The following is a 12,605-nucleotide window of genomic DNA, read 5'->3' on the forward strand; positions in this document are numbered from 1 at the left end:
CCCTTACCTTTGTTATTTCATAGAAACATAGAGAAATATGATTCTGCACCTTAGGTGCTTCAAATGGCTCAAAAAAACAAACAAACAAACAAACAACAACAACAACAAAAACCACTGAATCCAGGAAAAGTTTTAACAGGAAAAGTTATAACAAAAGGAGACTTAAATCAAAAAAGTTTTTACAAGAGGAGAGCAATGATGGGAGTTTTCACATTTAACTCACTCAGGGTGGGATGGGGCACGACTCATTTCCAAAACATATTTATAAAACATACTTGAAATAACTTAATAAAGGTGGGTAAGTGACCGATTAATTATTTAAACCTAAGAGGTTAAAGGAACTACAAAGAATGGTTTGAGTAGAGAGGTTGGACTAGATTAGTTGCAGAGGTCCCTTCCAGTCCCAGTTACTTTGTGATGCTGTGCTCCTGCTCTGGTGAGTGATCAGAACACAGAAGCTCCTATCAGAACACACACACACGTCCAGAGCTGCCTCCACCACCCTGAGGTGCCTGCCCTGCCTACAGCAGCATATTCCCAGCCATGCCAGAATGCCAAATAGGCACACGAAACCCAGAAAAGGTACCAGGAGGAGCAGCCTGGGAGGTGATAGGAACCATAGCCTCAGAAAGAAGAATTCTTTTGGACTTGCATCCCAAACCAGAACAGCAAGTGCAAGGGGCTGTAACGATGCCTACACAGCGAGGCAGAGGTCTTTCTGTTCATCCCAAAGAAATTCCCTATGCTGTGACAATGGCTTTGCAGTTCTATAGTGCTTTTCTCCAACGTACCTCACGAGCTTCAACTACTGTAGCCATAAAGGAAACACAATTAGGGCACTGAAGTGCAGCCACCCTGGCTTATGCTTATAACTTTACTCCGACGGTGGAGAAGGAAGTGGGTTCTGTGGATAGGCAATGCAGCAGAACAACATAGCACCACAATTACAAGGCCTGCATGAGCTTGGAAGAAGATCTCAGGTGATTAAGAGAGATCTGCATGTCTAATTGGCATGAATTTCCTCTTCCAAGTCTATTTTATATTCTCTTTGGACTCCAGGTGTTTTGATATGGGATTTAGGGCATTAAATTAGAGGCAGGAGCAAGCAGATGATGCAACACACCTATGGAGTGATAGGAGTTTCTCTCTGCTGTGGGAGTTCTCCTGCTCAGCACATGGGAAGACGCTCCTCCTAAATTCGCTCAGCTCTGTTTTCACCTCAGCATGGCAATGACTCACCCCAAACTTTAATAAAGCTCAGGGATACAATTAAGCAATGATAGACCAGGGGAGAATACAGTAAAATGATAGAGCTTTTGACTTTCCCTTCTGCTTCAAGATGATGGGAAGGCAGAGGCAGCTGGATCCAGGCTCCAGACGGCGATGGTGTCGCTCCTGGAGATGTGCTGCCGGGTGTCTCACAGCTCCTGATGCAACCCAAGAAAGGGAAGCCGCCACGTGCGGCTGACAAGGCTCTGCTTGGATTGAAGTTCATGCTTACATGTCTGGAAGACCTGGAAACAGCCATGAGCAGCTAACAGCAGGCACCACTCTCCTCGAGACAGCCTCTCGGCGAGGCTGAGAGCCATTTGAGATGTCTGTCTGATTACATGGCACACACTAGGGCTATCACCTATTATTTCCTCAACCACACTTGGCATTCTCAGGACTGAACAAAGACACAGGAAACACGGTGCCAACTTCCCAAAGTACCCCGCCAGCTGAACCAGACATTATTAATGCTGATGTGGAGCTTGGAGAGATGAAACCCAGGCAGCACCTGACCTGGAGTGCTGATCGAGATGGGCACTGAGACAGGATGGGAAACCCAGAGCGATGACTACAACTGTCTGTGGGTTTAGCTCCTTCAGCCCTATCTAGGTTACTAGGTAGGTTACTAGGCCCCAGTAAGGGCCTGCTCTGGTGTCTGAGCACCTGACAAAGACACGTGGGATTTTTGTGGGCACTGGCCATGAAGAGGACTTTTAAGAGCAATTTGGAGGATAAAAGGTCGTTGGGTGTGGAGTCTTAGATAGGGAGGGAACGTCAAGTAAATGGGGAAGAGGATTGTGGCTGACTTCATCCACCCACAGTGTCAGAGGGCTTCTAGGGCCCAGTACAGGATCCAGAGTGCTGTTGCCTCCTGTTCTATAGTGGTCATTTCACAAACAGTGAGTATGAAAGACCCAACTTGGAGGAATGCAGGCCCACATTTAATGGCCTAGGTTACCTCTGATTTAGAGGAAATGCTTCAGGAAAGAAGAATTTTCCTGGAAGTGCTCAGGTCGGGCTGCAGTCATGGAGGTGGGTGGTGCTGATCACGCATGAGGCAAGCTCATGTCAGGATACACTTTGTCTACTGGCCAGACCTACAACAAACGAAAAGCTGCAGGACTTGACGGTAATCTGCTATGGGGTAAAAAGCTGCTCTGAACAGAAGGTCACCTTAGTACAGACGTTTCTTGTGTTACCCATCATTTACAGAACTACTCTGTAGCAGAACCAATGTGAAGAGTGCCTTGGATACCCTTTATATTTAAATGAAACATGGGCTCCTCACCTAACCTTTACACATGAATAAAGAGTTGCCATGGTACGTAAGTGTTCATATGCTCAGCCACATTGAGATCACAATTTCAAAGCAAAATGCATTATAGCTTCCCTTGGGAGAGCCCTGTTTTCCACTCACCAAAAACAAAACATCCCCCTTTGATTTCAAACTGCTTCCAAGGAAGGTGCAAACACAGAGTGAGGCTGTGCATGGAGTGCGAAGCTACGGGACCAAGGCTACAGGTTTTGGCTCACCGAGACTTGCCTCGGTAACTCAAATGCATGTTCTTTAAACACTGCTTGTGTGCTGCAATACCACTGGCCAGTATACTTATGGAAAAAAGCACAAACATTTAAAAAGGTGTCTTTTGATGGGGAAAAGCTATATGCCTGAAAAGAACCAGCACACCACTATCCCCAGGATGCAGCTGGGCACTGACACACTCGCACGTGACCCCAGCACCCTCTCCTTGCCCCGGTGCAGCCCTAGCCTCACACGTCTCTTTGGGGAAGCCTCAAAGAACACAGAGGAGAACCCAGTCTCACTCTCTTGGCTCCCAAAGAGAGCAGACTGTATCAACAAGTATTTTTCCTCCATTCCCTGCTGCACCTGCCTCTTCTTACTGAGGCGTTTTCCTTCCCAGGTGATGCTCCCTGGTTCCAGGGCCAGCTCCCTCAGGTGAAGGCAGCCGGGCAGGGATGGCCAAGCCCTGGCCTCCTAGCCATTAGACACAAGCCACCTCGTTACCATCAGGCTCTCCTTCTTGCCTGCAGCCATATTCAACCTGCTTCAAATAATGCATTAAGCAGACAGAGGAGTGGTGCACACACCTGTCTGTTCAGAGACATGTGAAAAGATTAGGTGGGGAGAAGTTTATTCTGAGGTCTCTGTGATTATATCTTCTCTGCAACCCCAAGGTGTGACTGCAGTTCACACACACATCCCTAAGCTTCAAACGAGCTGGCTACAGCTCAGCCACCCACTAGCTATTAAATGCAGGCTTCACAATTTGGACCCTATTTAAATACTCAGCTGCAGAACAACACAGTGGTAGCCCTGCTGATATTTGTACCACAAGATAAATTCCCACTGCTACAGAACTCGCAAGTCAAGAACTGAAGTGTGGTACCACCTTCTTTGGACTGCCATGAAAGCATTCCCTGTCTTGCATGCAAAAGAAGCAGGGCTGCTGCTTAGGTGTTGCTAAATGAGTGGTGATGTCCTACTCGAAAACATCGACAGGAGCTTCCTCAGGACATACACACAGACCTGCCTTCTGCAAAACTCATTTCCACCGTTGCAGGACATGACAGTGTCCATTGATGAAACAGCCCTCTTTGATTTTGAAATAACATTGCAGAATTAGGAGAAAAACAGACAAACAAAACAAACCCAGCAACATGACAAATCAAAACAAGGATTTCCTAAGATCTGTTCACGCTGGCATGCAAGAAACTCCTGACCTAGAAAGCACTGAAATAAACTGCCAGCACCCACAGTGGTGTGTTTAGGAAGGGGTTTCCCTGAGCAATAGAGGCGCTGTGAAGAGGCAATGCCAGCACAGCAGTTCAAGCCAAAGCTCTGAACAAGCCAGGGTCTCCAGGCCCAACTTTGCCATCACTTACAGGCCATGAAGCTGCTGTTAACAAATCTGCTAACAAAGCCCAGCCCTAGGAAGTATTCAAAGGAAGAGTTCAAAGCCTCCACTGACACTGAACACCTCGGGGTGGGAGAGGCCACCCCCCTGCACGCTCCCAAAGGTGACTGGGTGAAGGCCCCGCTCGGAGCCGGGTCTGAAATGGGGTCAGAACCACAGGGACATGCACCCAGAACTCCGGAACACAAGAGGACTTGCTGTTTTTCCCCAACAGCATCTTCACTGGGCTTTCATGAGAGGAGGGGTGCTGCATACTCTGCTAAGCACACTATTTCTTGGGAAATGAAACAAAATTTTCTGTCTGCTTTGTAGTGCCATTCCTATTCTGAATAGAAAAACAACGCTACCCTCGGAGACTTGTACCACCTGTCACACCCACTTTTTCCATTCAATGTTTTTATCATTATTGTAATATCAGTGGGGAAGTATCTGAGCTATTCATTCATTCCCAAAGGCTATTGGCTTACCTGCATGGTATGTAACAAGTAATTAAGCATTAGGAAAAAAAATATAATCAAGAATGCAATTAGCCAAGGGCTTAGAGAAGAGAAGATATTAAAAGACAACAACAAAAACACTTCTTCTCTCTCTGGCAGAGAGTAAGTAGCAATAAATGATGGTTTCCCTAATATAGCTAGAAATCCACTGTAATGTTGTATGCAAAGTCTTAGCACAAAATTGCCTGCAAGAGTGGGGGGGGATATAAAAAAGTTCATCAGGTGTAGAATCGATTAGCACAAGGCATCATTAACACAGGGTCAGGGCGTCCAGGGAAGGCGGCACAGGACAGCTAGTCCTGTTCAGATTAAAAACAAAAAAATCAAAACAAAACAAGTAGGACTTTGAATGCAACCGTGGCTGCCAAATGCTGGGTGCCTCAGTGGCAAAACCACACCCAAATCAAATCCCTCATCTCCCTAATTACAGTGTAGGCCTGTTCCCAGGACTATGGCTGGGAAGGAAGCCCTTGTCAAATGGAGAACGTGGAATACTCAGCCAACAGGAGCCCAAGAGCTTAAATAAATTCCAGAACACGGAAGAATTTCTGCTTGTGATCCAATACAACAACAGCTCTCACCAGTAAAACTGCAAAAGGAAATGGGTCACATCTGGGACTGAGCTCGCTGTGTCCCTTTGCTCTCCTTTCCTCCCCGCCATAGAGCTCCCAGAGAGATCCTTAATTTCACCCCTGCCTCGTCTCACTTTGAGACTCCTGCCTTAGCCTATCTGAACCAGCCTTGCAATTCCCACAAGCCCAGGAAAGACTTCAATTAGAAATAAATAATGTGATTTGGCTAAAAAGACAGGCTAAAATGAACTGGCACCTAGACCTGGGCTTACAAACAAACTTGTTTGTTGAGACTTGGAATGATTCCTTACGTGGAATGGTAAAAATCAGAAGCTGTAACTTCAAACAACAAACAGAAACATAACTAGTCACCAAGGTTTGCATTAGTCATCTGAAATGACAGAAATCATTAGCAGCTTTCAGACGAAGCTGGCCAGACCTTTCTTCCATACCCATCTTCTCTATCTCAGCACTCAGTTCAGACGCCTTTTGTAGTTTTTTAATGCATACAGACCAAGTGAGACACACTTTGCACAGTAATACCTCTGCTCCAACAGAGAAAGAAACAAAATCTTTACCAAGGAAAAAGGCTACAGGCTTAACAAATTTCCAGATGAAACAGCAGAGCCTCAAAAAATAAGGACATTTTTGTCCCACTTATTCAAATCTTGGAAAATTCAGAGACTCCCCCCATTCATACTCTCCGTACGCACACTATGGCAGAAAAAGGTGGACCTGCCACCCAAAACGTTCGTTGTCTTCTGGCTTTCTAATCTTTACTGAAGACTAAGCAGCCTAGCTAATTCATGCAAGGAAACATATCTCTGAGACTGTGTATGAGCTAATTAAAATAAACAAAAACAGTATAGCTAATGATAGAGCAAATCAAGTACATATGAATGCAGCCAGTGACTCACCGCCCCCTTGTTTTCTTTATTGGAAAACTCCGCGTATCACTGTAGCAGAGGGACAGTGAGTCAAGAACCTGGCATGAGCCACAAATGTCAAGCAAATGAAAATAGGCATCTACAAGACCTCTCTTTGGAGAGATTTTGGAGATTTTTGCTGGCTTTGGATGGATGTGGTTATGGATTTCACAGCTCTGTTCTCATGGTTTTTTGGCTAGGCAAAATCTACAAAAGAGTCATTCACAATATCTTCTAGAAACACCATGCAATGGTTAGGCTCTTGTTCTAATCAATTTGGTGCCTTTACTTTCACATCTTCTTGCTTATATTTTAACCAAATACATTTGAAGCATGTTGCCATACCTTACTGAAAACATAATATCACTTACCTAGTAAATAGACAAATATTACTCGTTTGGAACCAGCTGAAGTACATGCAAATACTGCAACAGTACTAAGCTGCAAACTAATGGTGTGCAAGACATGAGGCTAATCGTTCTCGACCTAATTCCGTGCAAGCACAACCTCTCTGCAGCCAGTTTGCTGCCTGCCTCATTCACCAGCCGTTATCTCAGCCTCTCACACAGCCCCGCATGTGGGGTGGGAACAGAAAGCCCACCAAAAAGCCCGTGCTATCCCGTGCACCTTCTGGGTACATGCAGCTATTCCTCTGGGGCTGGCAATAAATCACGTCATTATAATGAAATTCAAAAAGTTTAATAAGTTATTTAAAGGAAAAAAAAAACACCATTTTCAAGGTTAGGAAGGCTAACAGAAGAAAGCCTCTGTGCTCTCTAATGTCACAGACTCCAGCAAGTGGAGTTTTTTTACCCACTCCCTCCCCTCTAAGGCCACACACTTTTGTAGCACAGAACACTGCGACGTGACTGAGCAACTGGGGTAATTAGTGACTTGTGATTTACAGCAGATGACAGCCAATTTCTCCGGTTAAGAAGATTTCTATCAAATCTGCAGAAATATGCGCTCGGATCGGACATATTTCCGAGTGACTACATCTCATTTCTCGTTTGCATTTCGCTTCTGTTTAGCGATGCCTAAGAGTTATTCTGGAATGTCGCAAGCTGTCCAGGGCATGCTGGGGTAATGGTATGTAGCTGTACGGGGCTTCCCAGCCTTCTCACTGCAGAGAGAATTTTTTTATAACCCACAGAGGAGATTCCAGATGCAGAGGTATCCTGTACCAAGCAGCCTGCAGAAGAGCAGCAAGGTGTTAAAGCCACCAGGCACGACACCAGACGTGTTCCAAGCAGGTTTCTGCTGTGCAGAACCACCACCACTTCTAAGTGAATGCATGATATGTCTACTGTCATGGTCCTGGGGTAATAACGAGGGCTGGTAATCGGCTTGGCATCAGCACGGGGGGGATACAAGCACATCTCCAGTGCTCCTGCCAAGCTGCATCTGAATTTGAAGAAATGGCTTTTTAATGTTAATTAATGTCCACTGCACAAATCTCCCTCTGTGACCTAGATCTGGATAGGATCATGAGGCTTGAAATGCAAAGGGAAGAAAAGCTGGAATTGCCTATAGCATATCCTCCACAGCTAAAACACCAATGCCAACTTGGCGCTGCAGCCCACTTCTAAGAAGACAGGAAGCACGTAAAAATACCCTCCTATTTCAAGTAGCTACCTAAATCTTCCTGCTGTAACTTGCAGATGAAAAAGCTTTTGACTGGAGATACAAGTATCTCCCCTACCTTTAGTAATCCCAGAATAGCTCTTGGTGTTAAATGCTTTAAACATCTTAGAGACACTGCTGCTGAACATGGCAAATAGGCTTAGGAGTCTGTCATCCTGTATAAAGAAAGGAGAATAAAGCTGCTCCAAGTCCACCTTTGCCAGCTGCTCCTCTGTATCCCTCCGTTTTCCCTGCTCTCTCTTGAACACGATAACCAGAACCCTAGGTCTGGTCGCCCACCTTCTGATCGTGATACCGCAGTTTCCCATCCCCTTCCTCCTTCCCCCTCCCCATTCTTGTATTCGCTCGGGGCTCTCCCATCACACTGATCTATGCAGGAATCCTAGTGCACGGTGCATCGATGTATAACACACGATGTCAATAAATCCAAAGGTCCTGTTTTGAGGAGCTCTTTTCATATCCACGCACGACCTGAGGGAGACATTTTTCTTGCAAATGAGACTTGAAAGTATGTTACTATACACTGCCAAAGCAGTCTCCTGGAGTTGTCTTGTGCTTTTTCCGCAGCTATTTAAAGCAGCCTTCACTGTCCTCTAATCAGGTGCAGTCCTCTAATCACAGGCATTTTTTAATCTGTGAATGGGCAGAAAAGCTCTTCTGCCAACTTCAGCATTGCCCATTGACTGAAAACATCCCTCCCTGGGCACGAAGCAACACAACGCTCCTCACGTGCACGCACATGTGTGCACGCACGTCCCACATTAAGAATACACATCAAGGACTTGTATTTCACTCTGGGCACTGGTCAAGCTATGCTAAGAAATGATGGAGCATGGTGCTGCACTGGTTACCCTAAGCACCATGTCTTTAAATTCATATAGCTGACAAGGCGCGTGGTTTTGTTCAGTGAATTAGCACGGCACGCGGGTATTTCAAAGATGATTCGTGTGGGGCACAAAAGCTCGTTAAGGAAGCCAGGGCTCACCCACAGCACTATTAAGTAAAAGATAAAAGAAACCAGCTTTGGCGTTATCACAGGAGGTATTTAAATACATCACCCTGCCTTCTTAAACATGACCTATTAAAGAACCTGCTGTGCTCTACTGTCTGATAGCCAATACGGCAGTAAAATCTGTATGTAAAACCTTGTATCTGCAAGAGGGTATGTGGTTAGATGAGAGCAAAGTGTACTAAAATCTAAAATGAGCATGAGGACTGGGGCTTCTCTATAAGTGGAATGGGTCTTTCGTGTAGCCATGCGACTGCAGTGACACCAGGAAATCCTCACAGCACAAAGAGGGGTTGTCCCGGAGAGTTTTATCCAGGGTGAGCTACAGCAATTTCTGAAGCTAAGACCCCCTCCACTGCTATGACTTTGTTTTTGCCTAGCTGCATCTGCACAGGACCTCTACCAAAGGGCTCTGGTAACAGTACAGGGACGTGCACTCCTCACACACCCATGTTCGCAAAACCTGAGCTCAGCCCAGGCTGAAGAGCCAGGGCAGCTCTGCTCCCAGCCCTGACACTGCATCGCTATTTAACCTTGGGTGAGTTATTTGATCCCACAGAGGTTCTGAGTCCACATTAGTCAAATGAAGATAATAACAATAATCATGTCTGTCACAGATACAGGAGGGCTTGGTTATTATGCTCTTGTGAAGTGCTCAGAAGAGCCCCAGATGAAAGGCAAATTAGTAGAAGGAAGATTAATTATAAGACATGTGCATCCCAAATAAAAAACAGACAGGGACATTTTTGCTGTTGCTGTTATTAGAAGTGAGAGGCTCTCTGATTTCGGGTAGCTTTTATTTCTGTGTTGGGAAAGCAGATCCATTTTAACCACTTTCCATGTTCAAACTTTATTTGTAGATTGTGGGTAGGTGATAAAGGGTACTCAGCCTCTGATACTGCAAACACAAAGGCCTTTGATCAAAGGTCTGATTTCACAGTGCCTGCTGTCTGTGATACGACAGTGCTGATGGGCCTGCCTCTCTTTTAACGGCTGCAAGGCAAAAAAAGGAATCAAAAATTTACTGCCACGCAGAAGGAAAGACCAGGGTGGAAGGAAAGGAAACACCTCCCATGGATAAACCACTACAGCACGCTTCCTTCTTTGTGAGAGGTGAGCCCCAGTTCTTCCTGCAGCACGCCAGGACGTAGCTGAGTGTTGGATGCTGCCAAACGTCAATTCAACATCACCCAGTGACAGACCCAGCTCTGCCTAACTTCCTTGCAAGAATTTCAAAGTGATACCAAATTTCACGAACTATCCCTTGGGGCATTCAGTAATGAATTTCTTAAAAAATATATGAGTACAGAAATCCAGAAAAAAATATTAATAATTGTACATTCTCTCCAGGACACAGGAAAACCTTTCCTTCACCTCGTAGAGAGGTGTCTGTTAAAAAAAAGGATAGCATTAAACCTGTCATTTCTCAAAAGCCTTTTTTTCTTTCCTTTTTTTTTTTTTTTTTTTTAAATGGCTGCCAGCAAGTCTCCTACATTTAAATTTATGATAGTTAGCAGAGCAGGAGAAGAAAAAAAGGACATTGCCTCCACTGGTTTTGGGAGACACTGCAATACAGCTAGATAGAGAAGGAGCTTGGGTTTCCCCCCTTAACCCTAAGCAAACAATAAAAGGCTTAAATTTGTTAAGCTTCTGTTCATGAACTGTCCTGAGATATACCTCAGGACAGCTATTCACACAATCAAGAGTTAACTCAGCCACGACACATAGCTCACAGAAGCCCACATCCCAAAAAAGCGGTTTGGTGACATCCCATGAGAGAATTCTTAGTAAGTTTATAGAAAAAAAAAAAAAAAAAGTCCCTAAAAGCAGAACTGATGATCCCTGTTTTCCTACAGCTTTATGTCTTGAAGATGCATTTTCCAAAGTTTTTCAGAGGTGGTGGATGTTGAAAATCTTTTGCCCTTGTGGATTCTTTCATATCTAGTAAAGGCTAAGACCATGTTACAGGGACTCTCATTTTCCTGGATCCAGATTTCTATGAAACCTCTCTCAGCATTGTACCTTTGAGAAGTCTTCCTTCTCCAAATGTGGCTGAAATGGCCCAAATGATCAAAACATTAATGGGAGAGACAAAGAACAACCTGGAGAGAGTGACTTACAAAATATCCTCAGTTTAAAGGAAACTGCTTCCATTGCAATTCATTTTCATTTACTGGAATTGCTGTAGTTCTTCATTTTGGTCATAGTGGTAAGATTTTACTTCAGAGCAACACTCCTGTTTCAGAATAGCTATAGGCATCTATATTATAGATCTGAAGCCAGTCATAGAGGATATTCTTTTCTATAAAGAAGCAAATCAGCAGTATTACCCCATTGCACCTACAAACACAGAAATACATGCATTATCCTGTGTCACTTACAACTCTCACTTCTATTAGTCAATGTTGTCAGTGTTTTCATAAAGTTAGACATCACACGACTTAGGTGAAAAATCAAACCTTACAAGATTTCTGGCAATGATGTTTAATAACTCGCAGTTTCTTAGGCGGCCAGCAGACATCACTTTGGGGATATACAGTCCAGAACTCTCATTCCTGCTCTCCAAATGTTTTCATGGGTGAAGTGAAAAACTGTTAAATCTCTGGAGATAATCAAGCTTGGACACAGGTGCTGCACACAAGCAACTAACACAAGCGGTATTTATCTCTCCCTCACTACCTACACCATGCTTTGGCATACTAATATCTAAGCAGCTGAAGAGATGGGGTCAGGAAGAAAATGCTTAGCCACCAAACTCGTACACAACATAAAAAGAACTCCCTTTGAAGAAACAACCTGCTGGGGTCCTGTGATATACTTTCTTGCTGAATAGATAAGATAAAGAAAAAGATTCAGTTAAAATCAAAAGACAACCCAACCCTCAATCTGAACAGTAACCCATGCACTTAAATCCCTGGTATTAAAGGCACTTCTTTCAGGACATATGTCAATCCTTTTGAACATTTATTCTTTATTTAGGTGTAGGGCAGGAAATAAACCATCCTTCTCATATGTCCCTTAGAACTCTGAATAATATAGAGGGGATTTAAAAAAAAAAAAAAAAGCTGTGCCTGTCTCTGAAGCAAAGCAGCAAATAATCTCAGTGCCATCTGATTACTGAGGGTAACGCAGGAGTTGCAATGCGCCTGTGTGGTCAGCAAAGCTAATGAGGATTCAGGAAGTAATGCAAACTCCGAGCACCAAGGTTGGTGCCATCAGATAAAAAGATTCTCAGATGAAAGAAACTCCTTGTCAAGCATTCTGCTGTGGGGTATACATATTGCAGGTGCAGACTTCAGGTCTTGCATAAGCACGCCGTGCCCAAAAGCTTTTATTCCTTCCGCTCATGACGTTGGGTGGAATCTCGCTGGCTTCCAAGCCCCACACGGCGTGCGAGGTATTTGCTGGGAAACTGGGCTGCAGAGCACCTGCTGACCGCTGCGTACGCCAGTCCCTCGGTGCTGGACCGACAGAAGTTTGATGTGGATAGAGGTGCAGAACACCCCACAGCACAGGCACAGCTCACCACCAAACACATTTCAGCACACACGGATAGCGGGTAAATCCACAAGGACCTGACAAGAGAGAGACGCCAGCTACCGTACCACGAAGAACTTTATTTTCAAAGAGGCAAATGCCAAGCTAGCAAGGGTGCTTTCAAGTCAGGCCAACAGGCAGGCACGATTGGCACCCAAACACCTCCGTGCAGGTCTCAGCAGGCACCCAGGTGTTCCCAGGAGGGACGCACT

At 44.8% G+C, this 12,605-nt stretch overlaps 1 protein-coding gene across 4 annotated transcripts in view; it reads right to left on the reverse strand.

Annotated features, from left to right (window-relative positions):
• Positions 1-12,605, reverse strand: part of SPNS2 (SPNS lysolipid transporter 2, sphingosine-1-phosphate) — a 136,143-nt gene that overhangs the window by 100,981 nt on the left and 22,557 nt on the right. The gene's annotated exons all lie outside the window — the stretch shown is intronic.

Source organism: Anser cygnoides, chromosome 18, assembly GCF_040182565.1.
Source record: "Anser cygnoides isolate HZ-2024a breed goose chromosome 18, Taihu_goose_T2T_genome, whole genome shotgun sequence".
Taxonomy (NCBI): Eukaryota; Metazoa; Chordata; class Aves; order Anseriformes; family Anatidae; genus Anser; species Anser cygnoides.